The sequence below is a fragment of the Artibeus jamaicensis genome, unplaced genomic scaffold (assembly GCF_021234435.1).
Source record: "Artibeus jamaicensis isolate MK-2021 breed Jamaican fruit bat unplaced genomic scaffold, CSHL_Jam_final contig_519, whole genome shotgun sequence".
In the NCBI taxonomy this organism is placed as follows: Eukaryota; Metazoa; Chordata; class Mammalia; order Chiroptera; family Phyllostomidae; genus Artibeus; species Artibeus jamaicensis.
Window position 1 is genome coordinate 38,376,970 of NW_026521871.1, and position 21,768 is coordinate 38,398,737.

At 39.8% G+C, this 21,768-nt stretch overlaps 1 protein-coding gene across 14 annotated transcripts in view; it reads right to left on the reverse strand.

Moving 5' to 3' along the window:
- Window positions 1-21,768, reverse strand: part of THRB (thyroid hormone receptor beta) — a 336,578-nt gene that overhangs the window by 270,172 nt on the left and 44,638 nt on the right. For 7 of the 14 annotated variants that reach the window (XM_053669108.1, XM_053669112.1, XM_053669116.1 and 4 more), the window contains exon 2: window positions 19,419-19,514. The exons of the other annotated variants lie outside the window; for them this stretch is intronic. The gene's annotated coding sequence lies outside the window, so the exon portion shown is untranslated. The remainder of the gene's footprint in view (window positions 1-19,418; window positions 19,515-21,768) is intronic. 14 annotated transcript variants of the gene reach the window in all.

Consider the following 21,768-nt stretch of genomic DNA (forward strand, 5'->3'; position numbering starts at 1 on the left):
AGTTGCCATTTTTCCAGTTCTTCTCTGGATGTGGGATAGTGTCCTAGAAGAAGCCGGACCAGCCCTATAGCCCTATACTGCCTGCATGTGAACTTTATATGTGAAACAAATAAACTTTCTGCTTCACTGTTATTTTAGGTTTCTGGTACTCACTGCTGAAACTAATACCAATATAGCCAGGCACCCTTCATAATTTCCTCCCCAGATATAAACTTAGATTTCTGATTTTAAAAAAATGGCAAGACAGGAGTGAAAAGAGGGATGTTCATGGATTCCCCATTCTTTTAGCTGCTGCTGAAGAATTTTCACATCCCTGGCAACCACTGAACTTAGTTTTAGGACAGGACCATATCGATAGGTTCTACTTTGAAAAGGCGAGACCTTACACCTCAACATTCTCCATAATACAATGAAGAGAAGGTATAGAAGACAGTCTTCAAAGGTGGCCACCATCAGTTTTTTCATTCCTGATATGTACGTGTCCCCCCCGACCCTCTCCTTAGAAGAGGTAGAGTCCATCTCTCCTCCCTTTTACATTTGGAGTCGCTTTGTAACTTGCTTTGACCAATAGAATGTGGAAGAAGCTATGTGCTGGGTTGCTGGGCCCCTGCGATTGTTAGCCCAAGACTTCAGAGGACTGGTATTTTTTCCTTTTTTCCTTTTGGAAACCAGCATCCACGTGAGAAGCCTGATTGCCCTCAAACCACCATGTGGTGAGAAAGCCAAGTCTACTACATGGCAAGGCCACATGAGAAACGCTAGGTCAGCTGATAATTGGGTAGACCTCTCTTGGAGCTTCTAGCCCAACCCAGCCACAGATGAGTTGGGCTTAATGAGTGATCTTCGGTCAATGCCAAATGGAGCAAAGAACTGCCCAGCCAACCCCACCTGGGGTCCTCACCCATAGAATTGTGAGAAATAGCAAATCGTTGTTATTGAAAGCCACTGGGTTGTAGGGTAGTTTGCTGTGCAACATGAAATAACTGCAATAGCTCAGAAAGGGGGCAATCAACAGAAGAAAGGAGAGCATTTACAAGGTAAAGAAGAAAGAGAGGACTGATGAAAATTACCTGCTCTGCTACCTGTTTTACCTGGCTGCTGCAGCCTCATCTTCTGAGCTTTTTAAAAGGGGGTCCTAACAACCACTATTTTCATTGGCAAGTAAATCGTGTGTTCCCAGGAATTAACCTATAAAGTGGATTTGGAACACAACCTGAGGGTGGCAACTTACTCAATGCACCTCAGCACTCCTTCCTGATCTTCACATGGCAAAAGTATCCATGTTAATTTATGCTGACTACTGCTTTGTATGTAAAGCAAACATGCAATGCCAGGTTAGTCCTATGCAATTCCAAGGAGATGAGTCAGAGTGCTTTATCATTGTCTGAGACTATATCTAGTACAGTGTATCAGGTATGATTATGGGTACTTTTACATGCTTTTTATGGTAATAAATCAACACTTTTTTATGGTGATCTATTTATTAAATCTGGTTTCATTGTAAAAGAAAAGAGGACTACCTAGGTATATGACTTACTAAAAAAAAGCCTTTATTTACTTTAAAATGAAAGGTTCTCAGAAGAAAATTCTCTGTGCTTTAGTTTCCTGTCTAAAATAGAGATAAGAAAAATGACCACCATCTCCTGTGGTTAGAGTGAGAGACAGTATGTGCAGTGGTTAAGTGCACAGATCTCAATCCCCGCTGTACCGTTTAATAGCTATGGGACTTGGGCAAGTTCTTAATCCCTCTGGACGGCACCTTCTCTGTCTGTAAAGATGAAGATAATAATAGAATGTGTCTAGCAGCGTGGTTGTGAGGATGAAATGAGTGAAGATACATATAGCGTTTAGTACAGCATCTGGCAGGAAATAAATCCTATGTATTAACACAATAATTACAACTAAATAAGGGAGCTTGCATATGTTATGTGCTCTCTAAACTAGAGCCCCACACAAATGCCAGCAGTGGGGTCTGTAACTGCTACGGAAGCCAACACAGCCTGGAAGGTGTGCAGCCTGAATCTCGACCAGTCCTGGGTGTCCTCTGGAAATGAGTTTTACTAGGTGAGGCTCTGGCATCAACTTATTATTATTATTTTGATGATTCACCCTTTTCTACTAAATGTGGAGTGCAGGAAAACCAGCGTGTTTTTTGCTGGCTGAATTATCACTGTCAAAGCTCACCACGTGAGTCAACCATTCTGCTTCCACCAGGAAGTCACCTTCAGCCGACAGACAAGCCATAAAGGGGTTGCACCCACGATGCTCTGAGACGGGTCTGTGCCCAGTTTCCTCTCACAAAGCTGCGGATTGCACTGAGTTTTAGATTCATTGTCTGGAGTTGGGTCAGCTCAATTCTGTGTCCTCTGATTTATGCTCTGTACCAGCCAACGAGGAAATTTTGGTCTGAACTCTTAATGTGATTCATAATTAATACAGAAGATGATTTTTTTAAAAAAACTGTCAGCAATTTGGTCATCTTATCGGATAAAACTGCCGCTTTTGTCCCCATAATTTATACTGTGTAAAAGAAAATACACCCATATGGAAGATGCTTGTGAATCAAAAACAAAGCCAATGCCCAAAATACAAATCAGAACCACTGCCTAGAACAACAGGCCTCAACTAATGAATTAAAATGATTGCTGGTTTCTTTAAAATATTAAGCCCATAGATGCTTGCCAAAAAACCCTTGGCTCGCTGAGGGATTCCAACTGCATTGTTCAGATAGAGATTGAAATCTTTCCATTCATCACTGACACGTGAGAGACAAGACAAGGTTTTTGACAAAAAGGGGATGGGGCGCCAGATGGTTTCCATCTGTATCTCATTGATTGTGCAATGAAAGCCCACCTTCCCTCATCAGAAGGCTGAGGGATACGTGGGAAATGAATACCCAGTGTTTTTAAAGAAGCATAATCGCCCCTTCCCAACCATAGATGTATAAATATTAATGAACACAATCTGGTTCTGAGCGAATTTAGCATGAACTTTTAGCAACCCGCCCTTGACAACTTCCTCCCTTTTTAATGGAATTAAGTTTCTAAATTCGGGGATTAAAAATAGCAAATCCTGCACTGAGAGGTTGGATCTGTAACAGAGGAAAACCTCTCCCTTCCAGCCAATAACCAGTTAACACAGCTCACACCACTTGTGTATTTTTTATAACCAAAAAAAGGGTCTCAATTTGAATGAAGGTTTAGCAAGTGAATGGCGACGTACAGAATCAACACAAATAAGTAGGAAATGGATTATTAATCCATCATTTATGCCATGGCCATTTCCAAAAGGACTCGAGCAATTTTAGAGATTTTTACCCACAATACCAGGAGGTGTTAAACAACTTAATTTCTGCAAAGCCCGGTACTACATCCTATATTGAATCATTGAACCCTAGGAAAAGAAGACGTGTTCTCCATCTCTGCCCCCACCCCTTTCAACACACATACACACATACTTTTAAGTTTTCTACAAGCTTAGAGAATGTTAATTGGGAATATTTAAACAGTTTTCATTATCAATATTAAAAGAAAACATTAAATGCCATTCTGGGATGTTTGACCTTGCATCATTAGTTTAACAATATTTTAACCAAGAAGACATGGTTAGTCATCTTCCTGCTTGACTCATTCCCAGAGGCTTTTATGCAAAACATCAGAAAGAGACTAAAGCTTAAAAAGCTCCATTAATTTCTTCTTTTGCTTCCTTCCCTTTCAGTTCAAACAAGGAGGACTTGAACACTTGCTCTAGCTTATGTGTCTTTAATCTGTTGAGGCAATGCATTTTCTAAGAAGCATATTTCATATTTTACCACTAATGTTTCCCTGTGAACCAAGTGGTCAGAATCTTAACATGAAACTGTCAAATCAGCTCAAAGATAATATGAAAAATTAAATCCACATTCTCTACTTTTGCCCTTCATGTGACTGAAAGGATATAATATTTTTCCTCTCCCCAATATCTATTGTTCTAATTCTTATAAATACATTTTTGTTGAATACTGTGTGCCTGTTATTGGGCTAGTTACTGGAGATATTGCTTTCTTTAGGCACAGATGCTATTTCAGGACCATCCTTCAGAGATCACAAAGAATGTTCTTTTTCATATGGTAGAAGCTTCATGTACAGAGTTCATGAGTGCCTCCCTCTCATGTGATCAAATCTATCTCTTAGTCCCCAGTTCCCTTTTGGGAATAAGCTCTCAGCGAGATTATTTGCCAGTGTCACCACTAATATTGGTGTTTGTTTAAGGTTTAGTTTCATCTGGTCTTGAAAAGCTTTCTTTTATGTTTCCTAGCCCAATTGGGTTGTGCAGCATGATCGGATGTCAGAATAACATCAATAAAGCTAGAGTTAAGGATGAGCTGAAGCTTGCAAAGAAAAACGCTGAGTTTGTCAAAATGCGTTTTTGGTTATATTCAGGGCAGGAAGAACAGGAAGAGCTAGACCCACGGCTCCAGAGAGATGGTGCAATGCTAGCATGAGACAATTGGCATATGACAAAGAGGAAGGAAAACAGTCCTTCTCCTTGTGGCTTTTGCAATTTCCATCAAAAAGAATGATCTTCATATTGTAATGAAGGGACATGAAATGGTTAACTTTAGTAGTGAACTGAAGCAGTGAGGTTCAAAGTGAGCACCTAATTCTGTTTAAGTTTCTAGGAACAGGGGAAATAGATCTTCAGAAGTAATGGAGAAAAACAAGCAAGCAACAAATCAGCCTTTTATATACATATATACACATGAGAAAATATATATTATGTACTATTTATTTTTCTCATATGAATATAAGAAAAATATGTCTTTACTATCAAAAGAGGAAGCTGAGGGCAATGAAAGGTGGGTATGAAAAACAACATCATACCCATAAAAAGCACAATTCTAGAAGTTACATCTAAATACATGGTCTATGAATGCCATGGAAAGAAAGTGAAGAGGTAATCAATAAGGAATACCATGAGATTGGAGAAGAGACATAAACAAATATATATGTGATATGTGACATATGATATAACATATATATTAAATTATATTGCATATACATACATATCAAGGTATACCAATGACATTATATAATTATTTCAGCTAGGTGCTTGACAGAGTCTTACAAGATACCCTGGAGTAAGATGGTAAATGGTAAGATGTCATACAACCTGAATGACAAAGAATGGATAAAGTGAACAATTGTTAATTAATTAATTAATCAGTGCCAATTGAGAAGATGTTACGTAGAAATAGGCTACTGAGCTCTGTCCTGTCAAAATTTGTACTGGTTTAGATGAAGATAGAGAGGATTATCATCACAGTTCCATGGTTGTGGATAGTTGAGGTAATGCCATCATATTTCAAAACTAGTATGAACAATGGGTCCAAATGAATCGGGTAAAATTTAGAAAGTGAAATTTGAAGTACTGCATTTAATACAAAATTTAATTAGGAAGTACATGGTTGGGAGATAACTGAATGAGAACAGTTTAGTAGAAAAAAATTGAGTCAGCAGAGTGATATGATGACAAATATGAGAAAAATTAGTGAGAACTTAAAGAGTAACAGAATCTATTCTTTGTCCCCTTCCCTCACATCATCCCTGGTGATTCTGCTGGTGATGGGGACTTCATAACATACTGGCATAGGCTTTGAGAAGACATCTCCTCTGCCAAGACATAGCTCTGTTTGTTATTTTACTGACCATGGAGTCTATCAGGATATTCCTAAAAAACTGGCTGACTTTAGACATAAAGTGCATTATGGAATGAAAGATCCAGAATCCTTAAAGGAAGGCAGAATGGAAAATGAGAAAGGGAAGGGAAAGCAAACATCAGGTATTGACCCAGAAACAGAGAAATTGCCTAATGAAATAGAATAGAAAGATCAAATGCAGTTTCACATAAATCAAAATTCAATTTATGAAAGCCTTGGCATTGACAATCAGAGAGGAAATCATCAACTACTCAAGAAATTATGCTAGTGCATAATTATGCTAGAGAGAAATGGGGGAAAATATGAGCAGTATCTCACCAAAAATGCAAGTATCAATTGTAAAAAAAAAATGAAAGATATTAAACCTCATTAGAAATAAAAGTATTAGAAATACTTTTTCAGACTTCAGTAAGACACATTTTTAGATGGGTGAAATTTAAGAGCATAATATTATCAAATGTCAGGGATATGAAGCAGCGAGAACTCTAATCCACTGATGAAGGGAGTGTCGGTTGGTTCAACCACTCTGAATTACATGGTAAAGAATCTATGTGCCCTCTGACCCAGCAATTCCACTCCTGGAGAACTCTTATTCATGAGCACAAAATTCATAGCAGCATTTTTACAATATCAAATCACTGGAAATAAACTGCCTAAGCAGGAAATAACCCAAAAATCCATCCAGAGAAGAACATATAAATAAAATAGTATGTTCACACACTAGACTATTATATGAACAAATTCTAGCTTCATAGGACTGATAAATCTTAGAAAGGCAACTGTGAATCAAAAGCAAGTTGCAGGAAAGTATATATGGCATACTGCTATTTTTTATAAAGCCCACAGACAAGCAAAAATTTAAAAATATATTATTTAGGGAGATATATATATACATGCAATAAGACTAAAGACATTATAATAATAAATGTAAAATTCATAGTGGTGTATCACAGTGGAGGAAGGCAGGAGATAGGCTCAAAAAGGCACACTGTATACTCAATATCTCCAGCATTTGTAATGTCCTACTTGCTAAATTGCACATTGGTTTAATTCATTATTGTTTCATAGCCAACATACATGTTGTAACATGTAAGTTTACTTATAAATCAAATAAATTAAGGAAAGGGGAGGGGAGGGGAGAGAGAGAGATCAAGGAAGGCAGGCCTCTTACCCCATCAAGGTCGCCCGTATAGCACTGACAGGTGATCAAGGTGTAAAGGAATGTTTCGCTTCTTTCTCTGGACTGCAGTGGGTTATCAGTCAAGATACAGGTTAAAATAGTTTTTTTTCCCTTTCTGGAAATAGGCTTGTTTGTCCAACTTTCCATTAATTCCATGTCAATAAGGCAAGATTACAGAGGTCTACCTTCCAATTAAGGGAGGGGAACATCTCAACCGTATTCAGTATTATTAAACTATAACTATAATATCGTGCTCAGTCTTTGAGCCTACATTTTATGAGACTCACTTGATAAACTGGAGAGTTTCTAGGGGAAGTTATATTAAGACTCTAGGTCATCGGAAATCCATTTCATATAAATGGCTAACTGATTTTGAAATTGAGATACTCAACTGAGAGAAGGGAGAGGTTAAGAGAAATGTGATGGCTGGCTTCAAAAATTAAAAAGAAATTTTGTCAAGTTTTTAAAATGTTAGCTTTATTCTGCATGTAGAGTGGCCACCCACTACTAAAGGATAGAAATGCACTAAAGCTGATTTAAGCTTTGAAAATTAAAATATCAGCTCACAGCAGCCAGCAAGATGACTAACTCTGGGTGGTGGCCTATTATAGCCCAAGGATTACCTTTATAATTCTTTTAATTATGATGAAGATTTAAAAAAATGTTTAGAACCTTCTTTTTCTTTATGATGGGTTATATTTTAAAATTTAGACCATAGCCTTAGTATATTTTTGGTAAAAAAAACTAATAATACTATGTCATAATTACCTTGAATCACTTATATAATTTATTTTTTTTATTCCTTGTGACTCAGTTCCAGAGGTAGTAGTAAAAAAATGAATGACTACTCCTCACTAACTATTTAACTTTATGGCTGTTACTTAATTTCTTTGAGCTTGAATTTCCTCTGCTGTAGCCTAGTACCTGTTTGTGGTCAGTGGAGTAATACCCCTTCCACCAATATGTCCCTGGAACAGGTGAATATATTACCTTAAATGAAGTTAAGAATTTTACTATGAGCCTGACCAGTGTGGTGCAGTCGGTTGGCCATTGTTTTGCAAAGCAAAAGGTCACCAGTTCAACTCCCAGGCAGTATACATGCCTGGGTTGTAGGCCTGGGTGGGGGCGCATTCTCTCTCACATCGATGTTTCTCTCCCTCTTTCTCCCTTTCTTCCCCTCTCTCTAAAAATAAATAAATAAGATCTTTAGAAAGTGAATTTCATAATGAGATTATATTGGATTATTTGGTGGGCCCAGTATAATCACAAAGATGCTTATAAGAGGGATGCAGGAGGGACCAGAGGCAGAAAAGTTCAGGTGATGAGGGAAAGTGTTTGGAGTGAGAAGCTTGGAAGAAGGAGAAAGGAACCATAAGCCAAGAAAGCGGGCAGCCACTAGAAGCTGAATAACGTGAGAAAAATAGATCCTTCCTTCAAAGGCTCCAGAAGGAACCAGGCATATAGACCCCTTGACTTTAGTCCTGTGGAACTTATTCCTGAGTTCTGATCTCCAAAACCGTAGGATCAAGAATTTGCATTGTTTTAAGCCGCTAAGCTTGTGGTCATTTGTTATAGCATCTCATAGGGTTTTGTTGGGGATCAAATGAGATAAAGCAGTACAAAGTTCGTGGCTTTTATATTACTGTTATCATCCACCTAATTCACCCAAAACAAAGGCACAAACTAATAATCAGCTGTATTAGTGTGCCTTCAGTTATTTTGTCTCATAATGTATTTGTTTAATACTTTCATGTACATTAATCAGGCTGGGGAAGGATTCTGGGGAGTTCAGAGCCGTTAATGGTGAGCGTCCTGAGGGGTGCTTGACTTTTCCAGGCCTTATTCCTCAGCTATTATTAGCGGCTAAATCCTTTCAAGCTAAAATTCAACAATTATGTGCTTACTTGGGTAGTCCACTAAAGGCCTCCGAGTCCACCCTCTCTCCCTCTCTTCTGGTTTAACCTGTAGTGAGTGTCTAAATTACCTGGTGCCAACTGCCCTTAGGTTTTCTTTGCTTTGGGCACTGATTAACCAGAAAGGGCTAATTCCATTTAAAGCAAAAAGGAAGATGAAAAGAGGTTAAGAACTTCTTAGCCTAAGTTTATGTTTAAAAAGGTATTCAACGTTTTACAAAGAATGTTTTTAGTGAAAAAAAACAACCCTCCTAGCTTCAAGAGTTCATATAGATTTCCCCTGGGTCCTTCTGTCTTTAATTCAAGGCTATCGCTTTCAAGAACAGGGTTGGCTGGCCATCCCCACCAAGTGCTCGGCCCAGGCTCTTCTCCTCCTAAGTGGCAGGAGGTTTGACACACTTTCCTTGTTACTAAAGGTGTAGATAACAGTACGCAGGGTTCAAAAATGACCAAAATAGAACAGACACCGAAGTGCTGTTAAACACAACCTCCCTTTCATATCTCTGCCTTTTCCAACTCACCATGGAGAGAAAGTCTGTGAAAAAGCTTTGACGTCTGTAAATTATTCTGCAAATGCAAAGCATTGTTTTTTTTCCTAATAACTCAATGTGGGGTCAGATGTCATGATAGAGGTTTGGACAACAATCAGTTCACACATAGAGGAACAGTTTCTTCAACATGAAAAAATTCAGGAAACTTCACAAGATGGTTTTGAAAAAAGAATAGACCTTTGCCAGCTAGAGAAAATCAAAAGAGAATTTAGGGGAAAAATGGGCATTGGCAGTAAAGCATCCTCTAAAAAATTCTAAGATATTCGTGTGTCCATTATGTAGTTGTGGGAATAGACAATTGCAGAAGAGAAGGTCAAGGTCAGATAATGCGGGGCTGTGTATGCCATGCTGGGCATCTGAATTTTATTGTGTAGCATTCAGGAATCAAAGGAACACTTATCTTCAGGGATGTGGCATATTCAGAATTGTTTTTATAAGAGAAAAAATCAGATACTGGTAGAGGTATCCAGGACCTTGGCACAGTCTAAACCTGGGATAGGAGCTCTGAGGGGGTGGGGGCAGGGCATGGAGATGAGATGCTGGACAGGAGCATAGTCTCACTGAAGACCAACTGGATGTGAGAGAAGAGATCTACAATGACCTAGTGGTTTCCAGCCTAGCTGATTAGGTGCACGGTGATATCACTGGCCAAGCCACTGAAAACAACAGGGGAGGGAGAAAGTACAAGGTTTGGAAGCAGAGAAACTAAACTTAGAACACTGGGTAAATGGAAGGTGAAGAAAAAAACCAGAACACTGGAGAACAGAGGCGCTTAAGCAAAGTGAGACAAAAAAGACAGGAAGTGTGTGGGCAGAGGGACACAAGAGGAGACAAAAAGGAATGGTCAGAGGAGGCAAATGTGGAGAGACGAGCAGGGAGGGGGGTTCTGGTCTGCTGTGCCAAGCGCCGCACTGAGTTCAGTACATCAAGGACACAAACAGGTAGCACACAGCTGCACCAAAACCCCAAGATCTCAGAGCACACCCACGTGGAGATGGACGTTTCTTTTCTCCCCAACTCGACTACTCATGTACATCTCGTTCTCACACAGAATATGCACTTGGTGTGTTTGCTGCAAGGAGTCAAGGGGAATGAGGCTTTCCCCTGATACTGGAAGGCAGAGCCCTGCTCTAGCCACAACCACTCAAAAAACCAAAATGAAATCGGTCCCCACAGCAGTGAAAACGTAGGAATGGAAAGAGTAAGTGATGTGGGCCCAGGAAGGAACGCAAGCAGCGATGTGCATGCGTGCAGATGCTCCTCCGGCCGCCTCCTTCACCTCCTCCTCAGCCACTCCAAACTGTCTAGGAAAAATAGATGATCAGGCCCCAGTATAATTAATTCCTTCGTGGAAGAAGAAATTAATTGCAGCTTAAATGACTAGAGAAATCAAAGAACTCCATAAATGCTTACACACACAATAATCATTAAATGTGCGTTTAAGAGCAGTGGTGGGAGAACGCAAGGGCTGGAAGGGAATTACAAATGACACTTATATACTAGAAGGGGATTTGGGAAACCCCAGGGTGAGTCAGAAGACAATAGAATCTCTGTTTGAGGAAAAGAAGAGAAAGAAAGAATATTGGAATAATATGTTCATGTATATCTGGGAGTACGTACAGGGGACTGTGCTGTTCTCATAATAAAAAATATGCAAAGGAGATCCAAAGGGCTACACAGCTTTTCCAAGAGGGGAAAAAAACAGAGGAGAGAATAATGGCAGGAGACTGAGTCCCAGGGAGGAAAGCCAACACAGGGAGGGAGTGTAGGAACTGCAGACACCATTCTGGGTTCTTTGTCTGGGCCTCTGGGACAAGACGGTATCATTTGCAAACACACAGCGGTCAATATCACAAGCTTCGTTTAATCTGTGCGTCAGAATGCAACAGTCATGTTTCTTAAAAATATACATTACATATACGATATGCAATACATACATACACATAAATTCATTTCCATTTCTGCGTTTTAAAAAGTGTATCTGCTTGAGTAAATTAAAAGATGAGTGAGAGCAGTTGGTGTTTTTTTTAGCTCCACTCGGAGCCACGTTGTCAAAAATAATAACAGTTTAAATTATCAGGAAAACATCCTCCTTCTCAGGCATCCCTGCTTGCCCTTGAGCATTGATTCTGAGGTTGCTGTTCTATGCTTAGCACATCCATTATTTGAGGGTTGGGTGGCCTGGAAAATCACGAACATTTGACTATCTCTGTTCAGCTTCTTTGAGCTTCTCTGGGCATTGTAAGTATAATAATAATAATGTGAACCTGCTCACATGAATGATCAAAGAATCCACTAATCAATGCTAAAAATGGATGCATATAGAAACATTTTCAGTTCTCAGATCTGGTTGGTGTAGTTAAATCCATTGGAAGACAGACAACCTTACCTCTCATGGCAAAGGGTTGGTTCTGAACAGATGATTCGGTCCCTACATCAGTCATATGTCTGTGCACTAAGTGCTTTTCTCCATTCAGCATAAAAGGGGTAACAGATCTTTGCTATTTCTCTGGATTTATAGAAGGATCCTGTTGTCTACAGGCCCCAAGACAAAAAGGAAGTACATAAAAGACAAACATAATTTGTGTCTCCAGAACTAATATTCCCAGCCAGAAGTGGATTTATTATCCTCCGAACTATAGAAATCTGTCCCCCCCACCACGATGACCCCAATCATTGCCACCTTAAATAGTTTTTATTTGTGTTCAGGCCTCAGCTCATCTGCTATTTTGCAAGCTCTTCAGGAGGAGGACTGCATTTTAATACAGTATCTGAATAACATGTCGTGTTTGTCAGGGCTTTACATATTCACAAGATGCTCTCAGATGTACCGTCTCACTTGGTCTTCATGAGTCCGTCAGCACATTCTAACTCACTTTCTACAGGAGGTAACTGAAGTTAAGAAAGGGTAAATGACTGGAGGGTCATGTGGCTGTCCAGCTGAAATCCCAAGTCAGGAATTAAACACATCAGTCTACTCCCAAACCAGGCAGCCTTTTTCCCCACATGGAGCTTTACCTCCTCCTCCCCGACAGGCTACCTTATACGGCTGGTGATCTGCCAGGTGCCCATGATGAGAAGGGTGTCTGGAGAGCAGAACAAAGGGGCAGAAACATAAGGCCATTAAAAAGAGAAAAGGAGATGGACGCCAACTGATCTTCATGTTTCTCTAATCTGACAAGCCCTGGAACACTGTGGCTGTGTATGCCAGGCCCCCAATCTTTTCATCGCCATGGGAGAGTCAGGTAGCATGGCCATTGTCAGAGACGGAACAAAAAGAAGTGTGGGAGTGTGTGTGTGTATGCATGCTATGTACTTGAAGGAATAAAGCAGCGTTATGAGGACTACAGAACCATTAATGTTAGAAGGGGGAGAGCCCAGGGAGGGCACCCCTCCCAGAGTTGCTGGAGAGGTCCTCAGACAGGCAAAGCCTGAGCCCGCTGGGGATGCTTCTGGCAAAATGATCTTCTCTTCACCCAGTCCCAAATATAAACACAGAGGAGGGATATTTTGGCCTGGTTATTAGTACTGGGTAAGAGGGTAGATAAATAGGCAGAAGCTTTTGTAGCCAGAGGGGTAGAAGGTTATAAAATCCCCAAAAGACAGGCCAAGCTGGAGTCTCAGATAAGGATGTTTAGAAGCAAAGCCAAAGATGACAATTCCTGTGTTAGTCATGGCCCTAAGGGGAAGGTATAGGGGAGGAGGGGAAGCATGAGAGGGCAGGGGGAGAGGCAATAAAAATGTGTGTCAGAAGAAGTTTAGCCTGATTCTACCAGGAGCTCTGAGTGTCCATGACACCTCAGAGGTTGTCCTGAAGGTGAATGAGGGACCGAGCTGTCATACTTCTGCATCAGCCAGTCTGGGCCAAGGGCTTCCCCAAGGGATGGGAGCTGTAGCCTCCTAGGCTTCTTTGGATGAGGCAGAGGTCATTGGTCAAGTGCAGTTCTGCACAGGAGGGTGTAAATGTGAGAAGCTGGCAGGCCACATCCACAGCAGCTGGAGGGTGGGTGCACCAGCCCACTGAAGCAGATCTGAGTAGGGCACTAACAGCACCTCTTCTGGCAGTTTCTCACACTTAGAAGAATCTGTGTCCCCATAGGTGGCTTAATTTAGGAGTGGATGCCCTCTTGGGGAACTTTGGGTAAGCTGGGGCAGCCAATCCTCTGCCTGGGATCATATTGTGTTACCTCCCACTTTATAAAACCACATACCTAAGTTTCTGCAGTCTTTACCTTTAATAAAACTTTCTAGCCTCTAACTGCCTGTGTTGATGTCTTTTGGTCCATTGTTGTCTCATTGTGACAATGCTTATTATCACAAATATGCTTTCCTCCACCCAAACCTGTGTTTGTACATTTTGGGGACAGTGGGCTCAATAACTCCCAAAGGCAGCCAAGTCTATTTTGCTGTTAAATACAAACTAGTATTTACTTCCATTCACACAAGCAAAAATGATTTCCCTACAATTTTCGTTCACTAAAGTTATGGAAAGGAAGTCTAATTCTTAGATATATTCTTTTCCATAGGCAAAATATCCACAATTTAGATTATTCCACAGTATTGTACATGATCTCAAATCTGCTCACCCATCTGGTCCCTGCCCAGTGGAGAAGTTCCAGTTTGCCTGTGACTGTTAAAGGAGGTGTACCCAACCTCTCCAGGAGTGCTGTGACTCACAGGGAGCAGAGTGGGGCTATTCTTCTTGTTGTAGACACAATGGTTCAATTAATAGAATCTAAAATTAACCTCATGATTCACATGAGCTCTACTACAACAAGCCCCAACATACCACTGATTTATACTAACTTGTAAACAGTGAATATAATTGCACATGCTGTCTGTCTCACCCCATCCTTAGTTTCTAAATTGATTGTTTTTTTAACCTTTTAAAAATGATTGTTCAAGTACAATTGTCTCCATTTTCCCCCTTTACTCCCCCCAAACCCAGCCATCCCCACTTCCCAGTGATTATTTTTCCCCCTTAACTATAGTTCTTTTACACCTATTCAAACATAGTTCATCTTGTTAGAGTTGGCCCATAATTCCACCCTGAAATGATCCCCTTTGGACCCTAATTCTACTTCTCAAAATATATGCTATGCTTCCAAGTTTCATGCTAACCACCACTTTGATAAATATGCAATCTGTATCCTTGCTAAAATCTTTGATTAAAAAATACCTAAATAGGGCCAACGGTGGGCCCTCATAGCCTACCATTAGAGACCACCCTCCGGGAGCCCCGGTAGTTCTCACACAGCTTAATTCATGGTTGTTCCAAGACCCAGTCTACATTTGACAATGAATTCACTCTTTCAGATGTGTATTCTGATTCACTGAGTTTTGAAGAATGCAAAATAATTAATGTATAAAATATTTGCAGCTATATTTGTTGAATAGAATATAAAGGTGGTAATACTTTTATGACAAAAATAATCCTCTGGAGACAAAGGACCAGTTCAGAGTATGATTTAAGAACAGAAAATCATTTTCTTTCCTGTCGAGTAGGAAGCCAAGTCTGGGGATGCCACAGGGATGATCACTGAGCCCTGGATGGGACACACGGAAACTCAGCTGTACTGTGGGAAACAGGTGATCAGTGACACGAGAGTACAAAAAGACTGGCAGCATTATTTCTCTACTGCTGAGTAACAAATTGCCACAAATTTAGCAGCTTAAAACAACCAGATTATTATCTAACAGTTCCGTGGGTCAGTCTTGTAGGTCAGATGAGTTCAGTTCTTTGCTCAGGATCACACCGGGCTAAAATCAAGGCGTGGGCTGCAGCTGCTAACTCCTCTGAGGCGTGGGGTCTGCTAAGCTGGTCGTTGGTGCAATTCAGTTCTTTGCATTGCAGCTCTGAGATCTGCATTTTTCTGCTGGCTGTTAGCGGGGGTGGGAGGATGGGTGGTGGTGGTGTTGGTGGTGTTGGTGGTGGTGATGGTGAGGCTGCTGTCAGTTCCCAAAGGCTCCCTACCACCCCCTGCCATGCCGCTCTTTCCACAGTATGGCAGTTTGCTTCTTCAAGAACAACAGGAGAATCTCTCTCTCTCCTTTCTGCTAAGATGGAGTCTTAGGTACAGCAGTGAAGAGAGTGACAACCCCACTATATTTCATGGGTCCCATCTACAGCAAAGAGAGGGGAGTATACAGGGCATGCACAGTAGGGGCAGGGACCCGAGGGGCTGTCATAGACTTCTGCCTGCCACAGTGGTTAATACTGTGAGGCCCAGAGAGGGCCAGCAGCAGGGGAGGGACCTGCTGTGGGCTTTGAACTTTACCCTGAGAGCAGTGGAGGCGCACTGACACGTGCCTCTCCCTTTGGGGAGGTACGAGAAACCGCTGTGAGTAGCAGAGGTTAAGAAAATATTCTGGGAAGCACTGCCCCCCAAGGGAATAGCATTCAATGGACCAAGGCAATTAATAAAAAGCACAGTCTAATCCACCTCTACGCTCGAAGCACCAGCTTATAATGTAGCACCTCACTTGCCTACTTGACAACTGTGAGAAAGCCAAACTGCACCTGACCTCCATTGTTATAATCAGGTGTGCCCTCCACATGCCAGACAGGAAAAAAAAATACTCGGCATCATTAGAGAAGCCTCTCCAAACAGAAACGTACTATCAAACACTGATCCTCCCAATAAGAAAAGTCTTGAGCCCCATTCCTGTAAGTTGCTGGCTCCCTTAAGAAAACACCTCTACACTCCCACCCCCAAACAGAAAACACCTGTATCTCTGACTTTTGGAATACATGGTATGTGAGGACCCACACAGATGGGCAGCATGTGAGGAAAGGCTGTTTTTCCACCAGTGACAACGATGAACATATTCACTGTAACTCTGTGCTCCTTTTCTCCCCTCCCTTTCAAGACTTGCTACATCTTTCATTTCGAGTATCCGCCTTTTCTAAAGGCTGGATACCCTTCCAAAGATTACACATAAAAATACTCTAATGTTTCATTTGTCTTCAAGTTTTCCATTCACAACTATGTCTATACACGGTAACCAAGAGAACAACCATGATATTTATTCTTAAATATAATAATGATAATAGCTACAAGGTGCTCTCTACACACCAGGCAATGTTTTCAGAGCTTTCTGTCCTCACACTCAGATGAGAAAACTGTAACATAGAAAGTTGAAGGAACTTGGAGATCACACAAGTTGTCAGTGGCCGAGATGGGATGGAAACCAAGGTGGAATAATTGCAATGTGTCACAGCATCCAAGTGAAAATAGACACCAACTACTCTCTTTAGGGTGGCCTTTGAGCCGCTCGATAAATGACGGCTGACCACCAATGGTTACTTTTAAGGTGACAGAGTCAAAAGTATAAAAAATAAAGATCTAAACACCAGGAGATTATGTTACAGGAGTGAGCAGTACCAAAACAGCAGTATAAATAAATCCAAGAAGTAGTTCTTAAAATAAGTCAAATAAACTTCAGAATTATAAAATAAACCAAGAAAAACACAGAGAAACACAGATCTAAAAATCTTAGAAATTATGTAAGAGAATACTGTATTCAACCTATGTTTGATCTTTTAAAAATATTACAAAATGGCAATTCTGAGATATACATGCATTTCCAAAATTGACAGAAGCAGCAAGAGACACGCTGAATAGACCAAGTGAATATAAACAACCAACAACAAATAGAGAAAATCTTAAGAAGTGGTAAAGGTATCATCTGGTTCAGAAACTAAACTAAGCATAGAAAATTCCACAGGAAACTTCTTCCAAATTCCCCAAGAAAATATGTAATTTCCATATGTACAAAGCACTGAAAGATAAAAACTTCCCAGTCATTATATGAAATAAACATCATTTTGATGTCAAAACTAACAAGACAGCATAAAAATTCAGCCAAAGGCCAAATCATTATGAAAATTGATGCAATGATCTGAAACAAATATTGAAGACAGCAGTGAGTTGGGAAAACATTTCATCATGACCAAGTAGGATTTGCTCCAAGAATAAAATATGATTAAATATTAGGAAATCTAGTACACCACTTTAATAGATCAAAGGCAACAATTACACAATAATTAAAAAACACTCTGTTTCAAGTCTGGTGAGTTGCAAACAATTCTCATTGGATACTCATAATATCCTTACAAGATATCTGTATTACTATGCTTACATTACAGCCTAGGAAACTGCAATTGGAGGATAACAATGCACTCAACAATTGTACAGGTGTAATTTAAGAGGAAGTGGGATAATTTGAGCCCAGGTCTGTGTGGCCATAAATCCTATACTCTGACTTCCATTGCATGTTAGTGTTGTAGGTGATAATTTATCAAAATAATCAAAAGTCATCTAATCACATTTCAAAACACTTCTTTGATTAAAAAATGCTCTTGTGCCCTGGCTGGTGTAGCTCAGTGGATTGAGCGATGGCCTGTGAACCAGACAATCGCGGTTCGATTCCCAGTCAGGGCACATACTGGGGTTGCAGGCCAGTTCCCTGCAGGCCAGTTATCAGCAGGGGACGCATGAGGGGCAACCATACATTGATGTTTCTCTCCCTCTCTCCTTCCCTTCCCCTCTAAAGATAAATAAATAAAATCTTTTAAAAAATTATTTAAAAAAAATGCTCTTGCCATATTTGAAATTTCTTTAACATGTTGGAAATACCTATTGATAGCTGTTAAAATTAGAAACAAGGCAAGACTAGAATACCACTAAGTTAAATATAACATTGCTATAGAAATTCTGGCTAATGCTATAAAACAATTATGAAGTAAGAGGCATGCTGTTTGACAAATAATAGAATGATTATTTGTTATAATAATATTTTTTATTAAGAAAATTCAGGAGAACTAGGTGAAAATGACTATCATTAAGGAATAGAGTAAAAAACAAAATATAAAAATGGCTTTCATATGACAGCAATCACCAATTAGAAAACAATGAAATTAAATAAAAACTCCATCATACCTAGGAATGACCTTAAAACGTGCAGGACTTGTATGAAGAAATAATTTTTCTGTCACATTGAATAAGACTTGGAAAACAGATGCATATTATAAAATAATTAAAAATTATAAAGATGCAAATCTTCAAAAATAATTCAGAGTTTATACCTAATTCCATGCAGAATACTCCAGGACTTTTTAATTTAAAAATTAATTTCAACATTCACCTTGAAGTACGCCCAGATAATAATGTTAAAGTACATTTAACATACTGAGTAATGAAGGGCTTGCCAAGTCAGAAATGAAAATGTGCTAAATAAAATACGATATGGTTTCACTACATAATCGATAGGCAGTTGAAGAAATGGATTGGAGAGCCCAGGTACAGAAATGTGTGCACCAATATAACTAAAGATAGATTTAATTAAAACTCAATGAAGGAAAAAGATTATTCAGTAAGTGGTGTTGGAGTAACTATTTGAATAATTAAAAATTATATCTCTACCTCATAGGGTATGTCAAACTAAATTACAGATGGATTAGATATTACATTAAAAACTAAATTATAAAGGATATGAACAACATAAATGATTATTTTTAGATATTGTGCCAAGCAAAGAATTTCCAAACATAGACATAGACATCAGAAAGTAGTAACACATTTGACTGCAGTAATAAACATGAAAAATTTGTATATTAGATAGCACAATACTGAAAATTAAAAGGCAAACACCAAACTAGGAAAATAATTTCCACAGATATGATATACAAAGAATCTTTAACAGACAGTTCAAAAACAAAATACTAACATAATGGATAAATAGGCAAAGAATATGGATCAAAAAGTTACCAAGGAATTGTTATAAATGTCCAATAAGCATTCAAAAAGAATTTTAAATGATTACTGCTTCGTGCTGTCGAGTGTGAGGAGAGACTGATACCCTCAGACACTGTCAGTAGGAATATAAATGAATACTTTTGGCCGTATCTAAGGAGAACTATAAAAATGTTCATGTCTTTTATACCTATCGTACCTACTGTTAGGTAGAAGCAGTTAAGAAGAGGGCAGAAGATACCCTGGCTGGTGTGGCTCAGACGGTTGGAGCATTGTCTTGTAACCAAAAGAGCACATAACTTTCCTGGTCCGGGCACATACCTAGGTTGTGGGTTTGATCCCCAGTCTGGGCAAATATGGGAGGCAACCAACTGATGCTTTTCTCTCGCATCGATGTTTATCTCCCTTCTTCTTTCTCTAAAAGGAATGAAAAAATGTCCTTGGGTGAGGATTAAAATAATAAATAAATAAGCTAATTAATTTTTAAAAAAGAAGATTGCAAACAAGAAGCTGGACACGCTGAACCTTCTAAGGAGATGAGGAAGTCTGCCTACGTGTTCCTCTAATTTTACTGCATGATCTCAGGGAAATGGTGGAGCGGGTGTCTCATAACCCACCTTGGCTTCTAAAAGGAATCATCCCAGAAACCATCTCTCCATCAGATCCGACTAATTGCTTCTCTGCTGCTTCCACTCTGACCTCTTCTCGCTCAGCCCCACTCTGCAAACCTCCCACTCAAAATCTGGCCACAACAAAACAACCCCAACACAGGAAGCAGATCTGCGGGGAGGTCAGCGTGCTAAGTGATTACTGAGGGAATGGTGTGTTTCTGCAGAAATGCCTTCTGCCTCCGCTAAATGATCAATTCATAACCCTACCCACTTTGGAAAGACCTTTCTCAAAAAACTTAGACTCCTGAAGACTGTCCTGCAAAGCCCTACTGCAATGATGATATCAGCAGTCCATTTCTCTTTTACCCACATAATTCAGGGGCCTTTACTAAAACCATTATACAGTCTCTCAATGATGCTCAGCAAATATTTACTGGGTAACCTCGAGGGTTCTGGGAAATATAATGCAGGTGTGGGAGGCTGAATAAAATGGTCCCCAGAGATGTCCACATCCTAATCCTGGAACCTGTGAACACGTAACATTACATGGCAAAAGGGACTTTATTTGTGATTAAGGTAAGGATCTTGAGATGGAGAGCTTGTCCTGCATTATTGGGGTGGGTCCATTAGAATCACAGGGTTCCTTATAAAGGAAAGGTTCAGGAGAGTCAAGAGGAGGAGATGTGACAAGAGAAGCAAAGGTCAGAGTGATACGGGCCAGAAGCCAAGGAATGTGGGCAGACTCTAGGAGCTGAAAAAGGCAAGCTTTTCCAGACAAGGAAAAGGCAAGGCAACAGATTCTCCCCTCATCTCCAGAAGGAACAAAACATGGCTGACCTATTTTAAACTTCTGATTTCCAGAGCTACAAGATAATAAATCTGTGTTGTTTTAAGCTACTAAATCAGTGATTTGTTATAGCAGCAATAGCAAATAAATGAAGTATGTTTCAGTGAAATCTAGAGCCTGCCTGCATGTAGCCATACTAAACCTTTGTCACTCGCAAAGCATTTCTTGTTTTTTGCCAGTTTAAATGCGTTACACTGCGTGCCATCTCTATGACTTACTCCTCCATGTTACAGGGTTCTCTCATCAAACATCTCGTGTCAGTCCCCCTCTTGGAAACTCACAATGTACTTTCCCATATTTAAAGGCTTAGTAGTCTCTTTTTTCCTCTGTGTTTAATTCAGAATTTTCCAAACGTATTTGTCCATAGAAGCTTCTAAACATCTATTTATAGCAACATCAATAACAGCAACAAATACTTATTGTTTTGCATACTTGCTATGTGTCCACCCCTAGGCTGGGTCCTGAGAAGAACAGGGATGAGCCCATTCTTTAAACTGCTTCTTAAAAAGTTCAAAGACACTTTGATTAACTCTATTAATTTCCAGGATGCTTGACACATACTGTCTTTTTAGTTATCCTCATAGGTGTTTTTTTATTGTACCCAATGGGAAGTTAAGTTCCCAGACAGTGGGCATATTTATTTACAAGCCTATATTCTGCAGCATCTTTCCTCAGGAAGCTAATATACCAGTTGATAAGACATGCAGATAGTTACAATAAAAAATATTGGGGGAAGGAAGATGAGAGATTTTTGTCACCTCATTTAACAAACAGAAGAATGCTGAAAGAATAAACTGTCCTAAACTGTCTTAGTGAGGGGTCCCTTGATTTTATCATTTAGAAGCGTTTCCTGAATCACATGAACTTTTAAAGTCTTCAAGAAACAGTCATACTTCAGGTAGCACGACACACACAGTTAACGTCTCCTGCTCCATCGTCACGGTCTCTCCTTCCCTCTATCATTTCCCTCCCCTTCCGAAGACTTTGATGCCTTCAGAAGTCTGATGTCTTGATGAAGGTACTTCTTTGACTTATCAAACAGCATTGTGGTACAGTTGGATCTTTTGGTTAATCACTGCATCAAGTAACAATATTACGAATTATTAATTATACCCTTATTTTCCCAAAAGGAATAAATAACTGTTCAACATACACCACATTCTCACCCAGCTGCAAATGGCTGATCCTGCTGTTTCTCTTTTAAAGTACTTGT